The sequence below is a fragment of the Ascaphus truei genome, chromosome 7 (assembly GCF_040206685.1).
Source record: "Ascaphus truei isolate aAscTru1 chromosome 7, aAscTru1.hap1, whole genome shotgun sequence".
In the NCBI taxonomy this organism is placed as follows: domain Eukaryota; kingdom Metazoa; phylum Chordata; class Amphibia; order Anura; family Ascaphidae; genus Ascaphus; species Ascaphus truei.
The window spans coordinates 99649989-99662142 of record NC_134489.1 but is presented as its reverse complement, the minus strand read 5'-3'; positions in this window follow the sequence as shown (position 1 = coordinate 99662142).

Sequence of the window (12154 nt, the reverse complement as noted above, 5' to 3'; positions counted from 1 at the left end):
TCTAATATATTCTAATATTGTCTGGCTATAGTGAGAAAGCACATCAGAGCTTATGTCACTTTAAATGATTAAAGGTTTAAGAATATTTATGGCCATGGCCTAACCTCTATTGCAATGAAACTGAATGCTGCCTCTATCACGTCCGTCCTCAGAATGTTATTGTTCGTGTATTACAAATGTAGGAGACTTATGGATAGCAAATGTGTACATTCAAAGCAGGAAGGCATCAGCTGACAAAAGTGGAGGAGGTGGGAATATTTTGTATCCATGCTGAAATAAAACATGCCATATATCTAATGTCTTATTCTAACAGATGATTCCATAGTTGAAGCCTGCTCTGGGATAGAACTGTTTTGCCTTAATATCTGTTCCATTTTTTTGTGTTACCTTTTATCTATTTTTATACATTGAACGAATTAAGAGCAAACCTGCTATGTCCACATGAACAGATCCGGATTCTCCACTCCATGTTTTTTTTTTTATTTCACATTTCGAGTCATAATTTGCTTCTACGTTTCCATCACAGGACTATAGCTGATCTAGTCACGTAATTGTCGCAGTGAAAATTTTATCACCAAGCAGCTCTGTAAAAATTGGGCCTGCAGTAAATTTGCTGCTTAGCTCTATCATGCTTAAATTGTTTCATGGGATTCATTGACGCTTTTGTATCACTGTGGGTGGTCTAAAACTAAACTGGACATTTGTACTGCATTTGGCAAAGACCAATTCAGACAAACTACTTTATTCCAAGCAACTCAAAATAATGCATTTTAATCCAATTGAAACCAGTTTGAGACACGTTCTTCCTAAATTTCTCAGCATCTCATGTTGTTCTTCTGATTAATGATAAGCAAATAAAATACATCGCCATGTGTAGTTTCTCTTTTTTACTTAAATCTATCCATGTGGCACTTAATGATGATCATCCTGTTGCACAGCTTCTAAACCCTTCATATTGGGCTTCTGCAGTGAATGCAGATCTCCCATTCTAATGGCCATGGTCCCGGATAAGACTTGGGTTAAATCTCCATCTCGTTGAGCGTCATGCATGAAATAGAAGTTCTTTAGCACAACAACACATTCTTCTACAAAGCGCAATGATAGCAATGTCATAATATACAGATATAATTAAAAAAAATAACACAAATGGTGGGGATCCCATCAAGTTTCTGAGCAACAGGACAATACAATATTTGTTAGAGGTGAGATCACAGTCATAGAAACACCAGTTTCCGCAGAAGGTTAGGATCGTGTATTTTTAGAGTTGTTTGCTTTCTAAGGCAATGTGCAGTTTGTTCAAACAATTGCAAGCAGGGAGGTTTTTTTGTTTTTCTTTCCAGGGCATCACCTTTGTGAATTAAATGAATATCTCACAACGCTATAACTCAATGGGTCTATTTATAAAACTTCCATCTTTTAAATACAGTATGTTAATTTAACAATGCACCTTTTAAAAAAAATGATTTGTTTCTTAAATGCCCGTGTAACGTATGGGCAAAGGTCACATTTACTGAGCATGCCAGTTGAAGGAGAGTCTCTTGGCTCTCAGTATAATCCTATTTATCAATTTCTGTCACTCCATTATCATTTTTGTGTTAATTAAATGGTCATAGATGCATCTGAGGAGTCTTCCTCTGTGTCTCATTTCTTGCATGTGTTTAAGGCATTCTTCTGTGTACGTAGAGACCCCCTTACTGGCTCATTATATTGTTTTTTTTTTTTAATACATTGCATTATCACTTTTCTAATATTTACGACTTCGTCACTGCGCCTCTCAGGCATCAAAGGGACAGACGATTTATAGGACTGAGTCTTGCCTCATCTGAGTTCTATTGTGTGTAAATGGTGCGTGTTTTCCTTCTCCCGATCACTGTATCAGAGATGCACGCACACCTACAATAAATTGGTTGCTGTGAAACCGGCCTCAAGGGTTCCAGCAGGTATAGTTCTGGTAGGATTGCATGGGAAACAGTATAAGTCTTTTGACGACAAGCTGCGAATGAATAGTGCTCCCTCAATTAAATGTGTAAACTTTTGTATTTGAAGCTGTGGATGGAATTGTGATCTATTGTGATTATTTTACATCAGGGTTTTTCCAAAGCAAACGCTACAGTACATTCTGTAAAGTTTTGTCACACGCACACTAACCCTGACATGATTTGTAATCCTTTTACATTTAAAACATGATAGCCTTGTGCTTAAGTGTGTGTATACACATTTTCTTTTTGCCATTGCAACATTTGGTTGTTTTTTTTATTCTTCATTTGTTTGGGTCTGGAAGGATGGTCTCCTTTTATATACTGCTAGGGAGGGTGTAACTGTAAGCCCCAGAAAACACGGGGTTCTCCAAAAAAGATTAACATAGAACAATGGTACCCAAATCCAGCCCTCAAGAACCCCCAACAGGTCAGGTTTAAAGGATATCTCGGCTTGCGCACAGGTGGCTCAATCAGTCCCTGCTTCAGCACAGGTGAGTTAATCAGTGGCTCAGTCTTCGTCAGAACCACTGATTGACTCACCTGTGCTGAAGCAGGGATATCCTTACCTGACCTGTTGAGGGTCTTGAGGACTGGAGTTGGGAACTCCTGACGTAGAAGGTAAGGACTACTTTGTTGTGTTTCGCTGTTGAGTCAAATGGCTGCCATGACTGGTACCACACACAATGTATTTATGTATATCTTTACATAGCGCCCACAGCTGTACTTAGCGCTTTACAAGAGACAATACAGTACAGAGAAGTATAATACAATAAGTGCAACAAATACGATCAGACAATAGGAAAGGAAATAAACACACAGATACCCAGCAAGCTCTCAGAAACCACCCCAAAATATATTTATGTATATAAGTGTCAAAAGGAGTGCTACTGGGCGTGGCTAATTGTATAAAACAAGAAACAAAGAAGTCCAGAGCAACATCCAATGTGACAAAAATACACAGTGAAATACCTATATATCTCTTGAAAAAGGGTAATTTAGTTAACCCTTTGGCCAAAGCGTATAAGCCTGCGAGCCACATCAAGGCATGACCAAATTCACAGGTCCTAACACTAACTGATTAAAATTCTTATTTACCTCTATAATTAGAGGAAGGATAATTGTAATGTAATCAATACTGCAGATATACCGTACATTGTAGATTGATACACCTGGAATGTGAGTTGAACACATGTATTCTCAAAGAGAGGCACTTGAGGAGGCCAGGATCAAAGGCACAAGTAGTGGGATATTTTATGCAGTCTGGTTCTCCAGACTGCTCTCTTCCCAATATTTTAAGTTGATAATGTCATACATACTATTATGGTATAGCTGTGCGGTGTTGGAATTTGAGTTGGTTCCCAGAGCCCACATCAGGGATAGCCAACTCCAGTCCTCGAGGGCTACCAACCGTTGCTGCTTCCGCACAGGTGGCTCAGTCTTCAACTGAGCCACTGATTTAGCCACCAGTGTGGAAGCAGGGATATCCTGATTACCTGACCTGTTGGTAGACTTTGCGGACTGGAGTTGGCCACCACTGATCCAAGTTCATCAATATAAAGTGTCCTTGTTAATTGATATGCAAAGACATTATTATGGATAATGAACAATATTACAGGTAGCGCTAACTTCCCTGTAATGGACATGGCACTGTTCTTTGCTGTGTTATTTGCTCTCTGCCAATTCCAGTATAGCCAACTCATTTTCCACGAAGAGGTGGGGGGATTATCTTTCCACAGACCTTTAAAACCAAAACCACCAGTAACAAGTTGCTAACTCTGGCAGGGAAGCATTTAAGGAACATTTATACTGAATATCAAGGTGTTTTGTCCTGACAGGTCCAACACCCACTCCATAAAATGGAACAGCAAGTTCTGCACTATTGGCAGGCTGAGCCATGCACTGTTTGACAGTGACAGCAACACCCATAACTGTGAATAAGGCTGTTCCGTATAGAGCAAAGTTGTGTAGGAGAGATATTTTGTTAGTACTTAAGCTACAGTACATTTGGTGCTTTGATTTATATAACATATATTAAACATATTTGTTCAGGAGTCTCAAGAAAAAACCCCCTTAAAGTTGAAGCTGTTCTAGATGACCTGCAGTTTTATTTCTGAAGTAGTTATGCAAAGCAACTGAAAGGGAATTCATTATACTGTGTAATTTGTGTGGGACATTAAACGTTTACTGCACTTTATGATTTGATTTCTAACCATGCAGGCTTCTCTAGGTGTAGTTCTTCCACAGCACGTGTCTGTGGTGCAAAGAGAATATTTGCACACCTTATAAAAAATTCAACCCCTTTGTTGTCAGAAGGGCCAGCAATGCATTGACACCATACAGTTCATTGACTTGACTGGTCTGGAAGCTGTCTTATACCATAACACCACTTAATAAACATGGGCCACGATGAACATAGTTCGGTAAAACTACCACTGGGTTAAATTCCTGCAGCAAACAAAGGAACTAGGATTTAATGGATTTTTTAGAATATTTTTATGCCATTAGTCACTCTTGCAAAGTAAGAAGACACAATGTTAAGGTTTGTGAAGGTATTAATGTATACGGTTTGATCCTTATATAAGGCAGCAACTGCCCTAATAATTTGCTGTAGACAATAGCCTGTATCTCCTTAGCAATTCCATTGTTATGCATCAAATGATTTCTGATACTAACTGTGCTGTCTGCCCACTTAGTGTTATGATTCAGTCCTGTGGTGCATTCTGCCAGCTGGCATTACATAGCTTGTAACGCTCTGCCCATCTGTACCATTGAAATGCCTGTGATGTTCACAAGCTTTCAAGTATCTTTTTTTGGATGAATAGTGCTACAAAAAGGCAAACATACTATTAGTCAGAAAATGTTAGTTTCATACAATCCAATTCTTAGACATCTTATTGAAGTTGTGTAATTCTTCAAATTCTTCTGGAATTTCTAATGCTTTAAAATGTTATGCAACTGTTTGTATACAGTAGGTACCCTAATTTTGAAAGCTGGACATCTTGCTTTAGGGTTTACTGATCTCTGTTTAAGAAATTCTTACTATAAAGGTAAGTACGTTTACATACCCGCCAGATTTCTCCAAATTAACAGTATGCTGAGAATCCGGGCCAGACTTTCTGTATTATACCATCATTTCTAACAGAGCAACATACAAAACCAGGACTAAATCATTATCATGCTGTGTCGCAGATATGCTGTTTGAGATATATTGATTGTGATGCAAATTTGCAAATTTTATCTTGAAATATCATAAACATTGCAATTTAGGTAGAACTTGGTTGTTGGTCCAGAATTTTTTTAATATTTTTTGTTAAATCTGGTTACATAGCAGATGAGGTTGAAAAAAGACATGGTTATTTTTTTACCAATATTGTATCATTTTGATTATTCTCCCTGCTGCACACCTGCTGTCAAATGTTCCAAGAAATACACGTGACTGTCAAATATCATGCATGTTTAACCACTTAACTGCCAGAGGGCAGTTACACTTCCTTCTACGATGGAGAGGGGAGTCTAAAAAATTTTTTTTATACACTGCTACATCAGAGACAATGACATATTTCATATATCCTACTCAACATCTTTGTTTCACATGTTCCATAATTACTCATTATTTAAATAAAAATGTTGTCAAGGTTTCCAAATCTCAGGTAAATCTCAAATCATGATCTTTTCTTTGAGATATCACAGCGGGTTTCTGTAGCAACGTCTTATGATGTCACAAGCTGGGATTAGGATTCCAGGTGGGGATTAGCAATTACAGCAGATTTATGTTAAGAAGCGACTGGTAATTATAAGGCAAAAGAGGACACCCACCAACATTCATGTATTATTAACACAGTGTCGTAGCCTGTGTACAAAAATCTGTTAAATGGTCCAAATAATGATGTTACTGGGTCCTGCTTTAACTGCACCACATAAACCGTAAGAGAATCATAAGGAAAAAGTTAATGGTCAGAGCAAATAAAATAAAACAATGGCCTAGAAGACAATGACACAAAGAGTTTGAGTGAGTATGGCATGATTTATTTTTTTGCAGTAAAACACAATTGACATCATAATAGAGTCAGGGGGGCGTTTAATCCTTTGACTGTTGAGTATGGTGTTTGGTATCTGGTCCCTATTAATTTTTTAACCTACTGTAAGTAAAAGCTATAGAAATGTCCCTATTTATCAAGGTCACCTAGTCAGAGGTCTGGGGCAACTCATAGGCACAGTACAGCGCACCAGATCTATCAAAGACAAAATTGTGTTAAAAGAAATGCAGTTTTGCTCTGAGAAATCTAGGGCAGTTTTGTTTCTGTAAACTGCGATTTCACCAGATTGGCACTATCGCAGTTTACAGACTAAGGGACCCTAATGTCCTATATGTCATTCGGATGTAGGTTCCGTTGGAGTAATTTCAATTTCTGTGCATCTAAAATCCCAAGCAGATGCTCTTATCCACTATGACTGACATCCCCATGGCAACCTCCAAGTTTCTGGAAAGATCCAAGAAATGACAAAAATGCAATGTTCTTCATAAAGGAAAAAATTAAAAGATAATCCACTCAGTGCTGGTGGCGTCCTCCTAGCAGAGTAACGCATTGCTGGTCCCTTCACCAACAAGGCGGTTAAATTGGGCAAATGAAACAAGTTTGTAATGTGGATAAAGTTTGAGCTGGCATGAGAACTTGCGTTACACGTCAATATGTTCTACTACATTACTTCCCATATAATGTTTCCAGTTTGTTTTGCCTGTGAGCACGTTTCACATGTCTGAGACTGGTCCACAAACCTGATTTACCCATAATTTACAGCATACCGTGCATCCACTGCAGCAAAGGATTCTGGGTAATGACATGCAAATTAGCTTTGTCAAGTACCCAGGTAAACTGTTCTCATGTATGTATGTATGTCTTTATTTATATAGCGCCATTAATGTACATAGCGCTTCACAGCAGTAATACACGTGACAATCATATAAATAAAAAATAATACAAATAACAGACCATGGGAATAAGTGCTTCAGTCATAAAAGTAACATTTCAGAAGAGGAGTCCGATCTCCGAGGAGCTTACAATCTTATTGGTGGGGAGAACATACAAAGACAGTAGGAGGGCATTCAGGTAAGTGCGTCTGCAGGGCCCAAGTTTTATGTAACGTGTATAGTATTAGCCGCAGTGCTACTCATATGCTTCTTTAAGCAAGTGTGTCTTAAGGTGGGTCTTAAAGGTAGATAGAGAGCGTGCTAGTTGGGTATTGAGGGGAAGGGCATTCCAGAGGTGTGGGGCAGTCAGTGAGAAAGGTTTAAGACGGGAGAGGGCTTTAGATACAAAGGGGGTAGAGAGAAGACATCCTTGAGAAGAACGCAAGAGTCGGGATGGTGCATAGTGAGAAATTAGGGCTGAGATGTAAGTAGGAGCAGAAGAGTGTAAAGCTTTAAAAGTGAGGAGGAGAATTGAGTGCGAATGTTGATAGACCATTCCATAAAAACATCAATTCATCTATGAGGAACTCTCATGCAAATCCATTAAAAGTCATTACTGCCCCCAACATTATTAAATAATACCACCATCTTTTCAAAGATTGCTAGGCTGATACTTTTGTTACTTATTGTCCCCATTAAAGTTCTCTTAGTCGTATTGTTTTGTGCTGCTGAATAAGCTGGCTCCTCATACAGTACATGAATGGGGACAAGAATAACTTTTCATATACTCGTCACTTAAAAAAACTATTACAGCAATTGTCACTAGTCTAGGAATGTCAGATTGGTTCATTTTACAGAGGGCTATTAGGCAAGGTGGCCCTCTATCCCCTTTACTGCTTGACATTGCTTTAGAGCTACTAGCTTTATTGCATTAGACTAGAGCAATAGCCTTAAGAAACTGGTTCGCGGGTTTGCGGATGGACACCAAAACACTCAAACTAGCCTAATATGCAGACAATTTTGATATTCTTCCTATTAAATCTCTCTAAAACAGTTCCTGGCTTTCTGAGTGTAATATCTAATTTTCACTCTTTCTCAGGGTACAAGATAATGTTTCAGGAATAGGAGATTCTTTGGTTAAAAGGAGAGGAAAAAATGTCTCACTCCAAGGGGATGCAATTTTGAGCAGGCAAAGGAATCTGTCAAATACTTCTTTTTTTTTTTTAGAAAAGATCAGAAAGTACTTGGAATACTGGAGCACTCTCACTATTTGGCAGAATTGCTCTACTTAAAATTAACTCTATCCCAAAATTAACTTACCCTCTACAGAGGCTCCCTCTGTTTATAAGAAGAAAGGATATACCTTTATTAATAAGATATTTACTGATTGTGTGGAAGCAAACAAAACATAGACTTAAGATAAACTTTGGGCAGGTCACATATGGGAGCGACCAATTTTCCCAATATAAGAGATTTTAATCTTGCTTGTTTAGCTCGGTATATCAGAGACTGGATGTATAACCTCTCAAGCTATACAGACTCTAGTCTTGAATCCGCGGTGGCGTTGGCTGTTTTTATGGCTTACTTACCTAATTCTTCTCTGACAATATTAAGAATAATATTTTATTCATGGGCTTACTAAAAGCTTGGAAATTAATTAGGAAAAGTCTAAAACGGTACTCTAATTACACAATGTGTTTACCTTTTAGAAAAAAACGTGATTTCCCAGCTGGAGACATGCATGATGCATACAAAGCTTGGGATAAACCTGGTTTGGTTTCTATATATTACTTCATAGACAAACTTAATTTCAATATCCTGAATTTTAACATCAGCGAGAATTTTGCTTTGTTTAACACATACTTTTCCATGTATTTGCAATGTAGACATAATATTCTTAAAATGTTCTCTCTCTACAACCTTTAACTTTTTCCAAGAGTCTAAATAGACAAAATATTTAGAGGCTCAGTTAAGAATATACTTTATTTTTTTTTTACAGCTTTCATAACAGACTTGTTTAAAGAGAATAGGGAGGATCTCATTTAGAAATAGGTGGAGTATAGATGTTCCAGATATCATAGACACTACGCTTCTGCATAGAGGTTAGAATAATGCACAGAAATGCACCCTCTTAACTAATGTACGAGAATTATAATTGACATTTTTTCATAGTTTTTTTATTTTTCTGTTTGTTTACAGTAAATGTAATCTAGATTCAAGCAGCAGCTGTCCAAAATGTAAGTGTTCTAAAGCAGATATTATACATTGCATATGGCCCTGCAGGAAAATACTAATCTTCTGGGGTAAATTAACAGGGGAACCGTATATCAACAGACTTCTGGGTACATCTCTAACTTGTCATCACATACCAATGCTATTGGGAGACACATCTACTGTATATGGTCAACCAAATCTCAAACTTATAGCATATGAATAGGTTTAATTCTCCTATGGGCAAGGAAAACTTTGATGATAAACTGTCCGGAAGCGAAACCTCCAATTATTGGCCTAATCAGTGATCTTTTGCTTGTAGTTTTGTCTACAGAAATGATCCATTCCTCTTTAGACAAGGATGTTAGGAGTAGTAATGTTTTGCGGAAATGGAAACCTTGTATTCTGAAGTTGCCTACAGAAACTAGAGATCCATATTTTAAAACCATTCGAACAAACAAAAGAATTCATAGAGGCACGATGTCACATACTGCAGATACAGTAGCTCAAACTCAGCCCTTATTCACGTTACCGGTTCTTATAGGATATGAAACGTGATAGTTATACAGGTTGTGATAGTTTAGCTAACTCAAAATCAGAGTATATACAAGAAGAAAAAAATAAGACTCAGACACGTTGTTACACAAAAGGTTTATCCTGAAATTTCCTATTCTTTAACACATCTGGTTTGACAGATATACAGATAAAAATAAAGATCTCTGCTCCGGTGTATTGTTTGCTGTATTTTTGAGTCTTGATATATATGTATGTACTTTCATAATCATGTTATGCACCTAACAAAGACAAATATAAAAAAAAAATATTACAGCCTGCCATATAAACATCAAACCAATCATTCCTTTTTTTTTTTTTTGCATAAATGACTGTCTAAACTGTTTAACTTCCAAACTCTGTAGCATTGAGATATAGACGAAGCAGTTATGGGCACGTAGCCAGCTGCCTGAGGAATCAAAGAGAATTTCCTAGTTTTGTTTTTAATTAGGCAGCTGCTGTGGTGAGATCTCCTTGTGTCACCTGCTGAAATCTTGTTAGGTCTGTCCCAGAGTGAACCCTCACTGTAATCTCACAGCCTAATTGTAAGCACCTTCTACAAACAATGTGTGCAGGTAATTTCTACTAAGACTGATGTGACCTTGTGGGTGAGAATTCAAGCAAGCCCAGGCGTCTTTAATATTTGTCATAGATCCTCTGCATCTAAAAGCTTTGGAGGGATTTTACACGTGATATTTTAAATCACGTTGTGATCCTGGGTTAACTGTCATTCAAGTCAAGGGCAAGTAATGTGAGAACGCAGAGCGATACCCCCAAATCAGTGCTTAGTGTCGTTTCCCACCTCAGGGCCAGTTTAACTATTAGGTAAATTAGGCGGACACCTACAGCGGCAAAAAACTGGGGATTCCTTGTAGCAGCAGGGCCGCCAACAGGGGGGAACAGCTGGGCCTACTGTACCAGGACCTGTGGGCCAGGGATCCGGACACCCTATCGGTAACCCGAATGTGCCCTCGTAGAGAGGGCCTGCTGGAGGCTAGTGGAACTGACAGGCATCTCTGCAGAGACCCTCTGACAGACACCACTGAGGGCCCCATCTGACAGGCCCACCTCATCCTCAAGGCAGGATTGGCCAACTCCAGTAATGTGGTGTCACATTGTCATGGCAATGCTTCGCCATGTGACAAATGACGCCGTGATGCTGCAGGAGGAGGGGCAACAATCTTTTGCCTGTCCGTGGCTCTGTGCTGTCTCGGTCCGGCACTGACCAACCCAGCTAGTTCTCCTGCTACTTGCAACGTAATTTTCATACCATAAGTAGCCAAAATGCTCAGAGAAATGGACATTTATCTGGGCATAAAAACTGCACTAAATTTGCACGGAAAAGAATTCCCTTTGACAGCAAACAGATTTTGTTCTGTTTGATCTGGTACAGATTTTTTGCATCAGTTTTATCCCAGTTTTCCAACCCGTGAGACTTTGATATGTAGCACATGTACCCCCGCGCACCAGGAGATACTGCTGCGACTACAGGTGTCAGTGGTGCGCATACCTGTGAGGGTCCAGGAGAGCTGAGCTGTCTGCGTTGTAGTGGAGACCAGGACAGGCTTTTGATGTCATCCGATGTTCTTTATCTGGTGATCAGCGCCTCCAGCTTCAGTGGACTCTAGGGTTTCTGGAGGCAGTCCCCACCTAAGCAATCATGCCCAACAGACTGGAACTCAGGCAGGAGTATGTAGAATAGAAAGGACTAGCTGAGAGACCCGACGTTGCCCGGGATGTTTGTGGTGGTGGGGTGGCATTTGGGTGGTTGGGTGGTGAGTGTTCCACGCGGCCCATGGCGGTGTGCGGTGGTACTGCTGCTGTGGCTGTACTGATGGTGATTGTATCAGGGTGCTGATTTGGGTGGGTTTGGTGCTGATGTGGGGATGCGGATGTGGGAGTGCTGATGTGGGTGTGCTAATGGGGGAGGTGCGAAGGTGCTGATGTGTGGGTGCTGATGGTGTTGATGGGGGTTGAGAATGGCGGGGGGCCGAGAATGCCGGTGTGCTGGGGGGGGGGGGGGGGGGGAGGCAGGGGATACCGGTGTGCTGATGTGGTGGTGCTGGGGATACCGTGTGTGTGTGTGTGTGTGTGTGTATGTGTGTATGTATATGTGTGTATGTATATGTGTGTGTGTGTGTGTATGTATATGTGTGTGTGTGTGTGTGTATGTGTGTATGTATATGTGTGTGTGTATGTATATGTGTGTGTTTGTGTGTGTATGTATGTGTGTGTATGTATGTATATGTGTGTATGTATGTATATGTGTGTGTATGTGTATGTGTGTGTGTGTGTGTGTGTGTGTATGTGTGTGTATGTGTGTGTATGTGTGTGTTTGTGTGTGTGTGTGTGTATGTGTGTATGTGTATATATATAACGTTGGATGCAGTGCCATGTATTTCTTCTGAATACAGTGTTTCTGGATTTCCCTGGCTGTGTGCTGTCTCGTTTTTCCGGACCAACATCTGGTAAAATGTAACTGTTTATATAAATATATATATAT